Source organism: Labeo rohita, unplaced genomic scaffold (genome assembly GCF_022985175.1).
Source record: "Labeo rohita strain BAU-BD-2019 unplaced genomic scaffold, IGBB_LRoh.1.0 scaffold_215, whole genome shotgun sequence".
Taxonomy (NCBI): domain Eukaryota; kingdom Metazoa; phylum Chordata; class Actinopteri; order Cypriniformes; family Cyprinidae; genus Labeo; species Labeo rohita.
The window spans coordinates 47,970-53,891 of record NW_026128385.1 but is presented as its reverse complement, the minus strand read 5'-3'; the positions used below and the strand labels follow the sequence as shown (position 1 = coordinate 53,891).

General features: G+C 35.1%; 1 long non-coding RNA gene across 1 annotated transcript; it reads right to left on the bottom strand.

Moving 5' to 3' along the window:
* Positions 1-388: 388 nt before the first annotated feature.
* Positions 389-1,722, bottom strand: LOC127159423 (uncharacterized). Its single transcript, XR_007826440.1, has 3 exons — positions 1,125-1,722; positions 872-1,030; positions 389-780 (listed from the first exon to the last, which is right to left on the bottom strand). It is a non-coding gene; the product is annotated as an uncharacterized LOC127159423 (long non-coding RNA).
* Positions 1,723-5,922: the final 4,200 nt, after the last annotated feature.

Below are 5,922 nucleotides of genomic sequence, written 5' to 3'. Positions count from 1 at the left end.
GCCAGCCCATGGGTGAACAGATGGGTGCAAGTGCATCTGCTATTTAAATGACATGGCACTGAACGTGACGATGATAACTGCGTCGGGCTGAAACTAGCAAAAATACTTGCATCGCTCCGGGTGTATGATGGGGCCGTTAATGTTACATTTATATTGTTACATAATGTTACATGTGTTATTATAGGGAATAAATAAAAACAGTTGCTAATTTTGTTGCTATATAACAAAATGTAAAATTATTCAAAGAGGCCATGTTACCAAGACGCCCCCATGGCTAAATGATTGGAAAATGTATAAATGACAGATTAGTTGGATAATTAAGTTATAGATTATTCTTATTATTTTATTAAATTACTTAAGTACTAGTTGTAGTTGTTGTTAAAAAAAATATGAATTAATAAATCAAAGCAAATGCATGTTAAGAATAACTAACAAGTAGCTTCAAAACATACATGCAAATATAAATATTACTAATAACATAATAGACGTTTACACTAAAATGCACTGGTAAAAACAATGGGCATGTCAGTCCCAATTTTAGGACTCCTAATTTTTGCTCTGCAAGTGTTTCACAAAGCATTTTAGCACCAAAACCAGGTCCTAACATAATCAAAATTTAAGCACATTTTAAACCTTGAAAATGACATTTTAGGACCCTGAAGATTGAACTAGAAAAGAAGCTCACATTCTGACACCTTGCTGGAGCATGTTTAAGTGTGTCTGCCACTATGTCCTCCACTTTGTCTTGCTGGAGTCCAGGATTGGATCTCATTACTGCCTCTGTAAAATGAAGACCCATAATTATGACACAATATTTTAAAAAGTACTGGTAATACTGATTGTTTTGGATTAACTGACTTATTGGACTTACTTTTTATGACTTTCATAACAATCATGTTTTGGAGCGGCCTCTTCCCTTTTTTCCCCTTTAGGCTGAATTTCTTCCAAACGTTGTAGGAGGACACTGCCCGCATTACCCGCCGGGTGTTCTCCCCAGGGTTTGGACCTCCAACAGGCTTAAATGATGTGTCTGCAAGATGGAATACATCTAAATGGATCAGTTGATATTTTTGTTAATTAACATAAATCTGTTAATGAAGCGTTACAGATCACCAGTAACACACCACTCTCTTCCTGAATGTGTCTTCTTTTAGCTTCTCTTCTAGAGAGAGGAGTTCATCGATGGTGTCACACACATCAAGTCTAATCTCCTCTGCTCGCTGACCAGTCCCATCACCCAGCGCACGAGAATAAAGTTCATACATGGCGGCTACTGAGCTCCTCATTGCTTTCATCTCACTCTCCATGCTTACTATTTTTTGTGTGAGGAGGCTCAGGAGGTTATCTGAGGAGAATCGATATTGTTTTGTTAAAATGAAGGGATGTAAAACCAAGACTTTCAAATTAAGTTCTGCATATGTATTCTTTTCATATTCACCATAATCCTCAGCCTTGTCTTAAAGGGATCGTTCACCCAGAAATGAAAATTCTGTCATGTTGTTTCACCCGTAAGACCTTTGTTCATCTTCAGAACACAGATTAAGATATTTTTGATTAAATCCGAGAGCTTTCTGGCCCTCCGTAGACAGCAGTGTAACTGAAATGTCCCCTCAGTGAATCAAGTGAGATAGAGAGATGTGCAGAGCAGGAGATGAAAGGAACAGGATTAAGAACTGCTGCTTCACAACATTTTGAAACTTGTGAATCCATTAGAATCGTTAGAAGACAGAATTGTGATTCATATATTAAGATTTTTTTTTTTTCGTACACCCCTAGTTTTGACAGCATGGTAACAATTCTTCCTCTTCTCTAAAGCAGCGCAACATGGCCTTGCCATGTTTGTTGCAGGTTCCTGATGCAGGGTTTATGTAAATTTCAGGGTTTGTGATGTCACCAACCCTGGAAATAGCTCACTGTAGTCCCTACCAGCCATAACTGTAGGCATTAAACTGTCATCATTTTAAAAGACAATATCGTTTGCATTGAACTTTCAGCACTGTAACTTTGAAATCACAATCAACCACCCCTTTACTGACATTCAAACTAATTTCATAGTTAAAGCTACACATTTACATCATTTCTGTGAAAAGATATAAAAGACAGCTGGGAAGTCATTTGAAATGTAGCTGTAGTGTCATGGCTGATCTCGCTCTGCTGGAAGATTCAGCAAACTGTGCACTGCACAGAGAATGTGTTTTCAGAGACCACACTGATCTTAGTGCAGCACAGAACGGCTTCTCAAGTGGTATTGCTTTCTTTGACATGATTTCAGTGAGGACATATACATTCACGTGATTTATAAAGGGAGGTGTTGTCACCATATATTGTTCATAGAAGGTGTTTTTGAATGCAAATGACCATGAATGTGAGCGAGCATAGTGCTTAAGAAAGTGGAATTTAACAACAATGATTACTTTCTGGTGTGCATAAGAACCACACACGCATGTTTGATAAATGCAGATTTTTATTATTATTATTTTGTTTTGTACTGCAATGCTTTCTAAATTTTATTTGTAGCAAAAAATAGCCTATAAATCTCTTGTAATGCTAAATTATTAGCAAATCTTTAATTACATTTTTTGATTATCCACAAATGTTTGTTTTTCCACTCAAAAAATGATTTGCATAAGCTCAAATCAGTGAGGCCTACGATCAAGAAATCTGTAACCTGTATCGAATCCAATATTTGGTGATAATTTAGCAAAACAAGGAATTTGCGAGCAATTTCACTTTTTGACCAATGGTGTTACAGGCTACATGACAGAAGGGTTCAAAAATACATATGAAAAAAGTAGAGAGCTACAGATATTAAATTTCTCCACTGATACTGATAGCCGATTATTCAGAATGAATGCAGCAAATATGGTAAAAGCATGGTAAGTTTAAACGTGCGTGCTTGTAAATCTCATTGGTTCCTTCAAATCAAGCAGACACGGTTTTGATTCTGTTAAATCTATTTCACATGAGGGTGAGTAAATAATGACATTTTTCATTTTTCAGTGTATCTTAACAGTAACCATGAATCTAACAAAGATTAACAGAACTAAAAGTCAATACTTTTGTTGTTCTTAGGCTGCATTTAGACTTGGTGTTAACATTCAATCACTGTGTCTGTGTCTGTATCACATTGGCAGTGTGGGATTGTTGTGATTTATTGATTGATCACAGCCTGGCTACTTAATCTAAACATACCAAATTTAAGTTTCCCAACATTAATCTGGTATGATCAGAAAGAAAAATGTTATATTGTTCTGACGCATTTCACGATTGTAAGGAGAGTGTGGAAAAGCATATCAAATGTTTAATATGCCGGAATACCTTTTTTATTAAAGAAATGCAAAATCCATCACTTTAATAAGCATTAGAATTAAACAAGGGTAGGTATCTTTACTAATTAAATGAAGTTGTTTAATTTTAGTTTAGTTTAGTATTAAGGAATATTTCAAGAGTTGATTATTTAAAAATAAATGTTCAAATTAAATGAGTCATCATCTAGATTTAAATCCAATGTGTTCAATGAATAAATTGTAGAATTTGGAGATTTATAATAAACGTACTGAAACAGAAACATTATTAAAATTCATAGTGTATTTTGATTATTCCTCTGCCAGTAACTTGAGCAGCATGCAGTTTTTCATTTAGATCTTATGAATGTGCCCACACTGGCAGTGCAGATAATCGCTTCCTTTAGATTTTGTACAATTAAAATGAAAGATGATGCATTGTTAAAGAAATGGTTCACCCAAAAAGGAAAAATTGTTTTATTTACTCATACTCAGTTCGTTCCAAACCTATGAATTTCTTTGCTCTGCTAAAAAAAAAAAAAAAAAAAAAAAGAAGAAGCAAAGTGTTTTGAAGAATGTGGGTAACCAACCATTTGCTGGTCCTTGTTGACTCGCATAGTATTTTCCCTTGTATTATGGAAGTCAGTTGGGACCAGCAACTTTTTTGTTTACCAGCATTCTTCAAAATATCATCTTTTGTATTCAACAGAAGAACAAGACTAATACAGTTTTGTAGCAACAGAAGGGTGAGTAAATGATGGCATATTTTTCATTTTTGTGTGAACTATACCTTTTAAGATACACTAAAAAGAAGAGTATTTTTTTTTTTGTTTGTTTGTTTTCTGGGAGTAAAAGTGCACAGATAGGCAAGTTGAATATCTCTGCTATCTTGACACATGACTAATCACAGTGAATGTTTACAGGACCTGATTTAACCAGCAGTGGAGAGTGATGGAGAATCGACGATGGAGATTGATAGTGGAGGTAAGTGTAACAGTTAAGTGCTACACTTTTTAAGTATGTATCCTGATTGATGCCAGATAATGACTGTTAAGTGATGTGACTTAATAGAGTGTCCTTAATTGGTGGTGGTGATTGGCAATATTGCAAATGACTCTAGAGAGTGAGCTTTGTGAGTGTGTGTGTGAGGGCGACACATATGTGGGGCCTATACCATGAAGTTTTTAAGTGTGTTTCACTAGAAGGGGTGCTGCGCACATCAGTGTATGACATCGAAGTACAGCAAAAGCAAAAACGCATACGGAGCAGCCATTTGCTAATCGCTGTCATGGTACTTTGATGTCATACACCGGTCTGTATGCACAGTGCCGCTTCAAGTCGAACAGACCTTTTGATTCTGAGGTTGTGTACAGATGAAAGCATCAGTATCGACCAACCAATCACATGCCTACAAATAGAGAGAAACTGCCATTCATTTTTTATTAGAGAACCATTGTGATCCAATGTTTTCTTCTGCCAATAATTTAAGTTATTAAAAATTTCTATGCAGTTACACAGAACAAGAGATATGCATTAAAGAGGACAACTGAAAGAGAACATATTGCTATATTAGTGCAAGTAAAAGTTAAGTTAGTTTACATAATAGTATATTATAGGTGTACAGGGACTTGTAACCTCCCGTAGTCATTTTAAAGCTTTTGCTATTGATTTTAAAACTTATTTTATAATACATATGATCTTTATATATATCAAAAATTTATCTGAACTATATGCTTAATAATAGTTCTATGGCTGTGCAAAAAATCAAATTTGATTATCATGCACATCTCATCAGTAATGCTGGTTCTGTGATTAGTCATAAATCTGCATCACATGCTGTCAGATGGAGCGCCATTTTACACAGAGCCATAGTTCACTGACAAGTCCGATGATGAACACGATATTGCGTAGCTTGTCAGTGAACTATGACTCTGTGTAGTAATGTGATGGCACTCCATCTGACAGCATGTGATCCAGATTTAATCACAGAACCAGCATTACTGATGAGATGCGCATGATATTCACATCAGATTTTTTGCACAGCCCTAAATAGTTGTTCAAACTGAAACTTATCATGTGCAATGGATAAAGAGTATAATAATTTAATACATAATACATAAATAATCTAAAATTATAATGAACATTACTAAAAGCCTTATGATTTTGTCTCTAGCTAATATGCCTTATTATATAAACAATAAAGCTAGTTATATTTATGTTTTAATCATCCCTTATCTTAAAAAGGGTTTAAAGGATGAAATGTGAAGTTTATCATTTTCTAAAACAGTTTAATGTTACAATACACATTGCCCTACCCCACCCCAGTTTGTCTGTAAAAAATCCTGACTGTTCATTTGGGGCAAGAAAATTGAGGGAGTGGCTTTATTGTGTTAGAGATGTGTCCGATTTGAGATCATTAGCCAGAACATAAACTCCTTGTTCCGGGGCAGGTTATAAGTTCTAAAACTGAAATTGGACCAGTTAGCTGTGAATGAAGTGTCACATATCTGACACAGTAAAGTCACTCTTCCAATTTCTCTTGCTTCAAATTAACGGTCAGTACATATCAAAATTTTTACAGACAAATTGGGTTGGGGTAGGGCTAAACTTAAATATAAACAATTACATTTTTTACAAC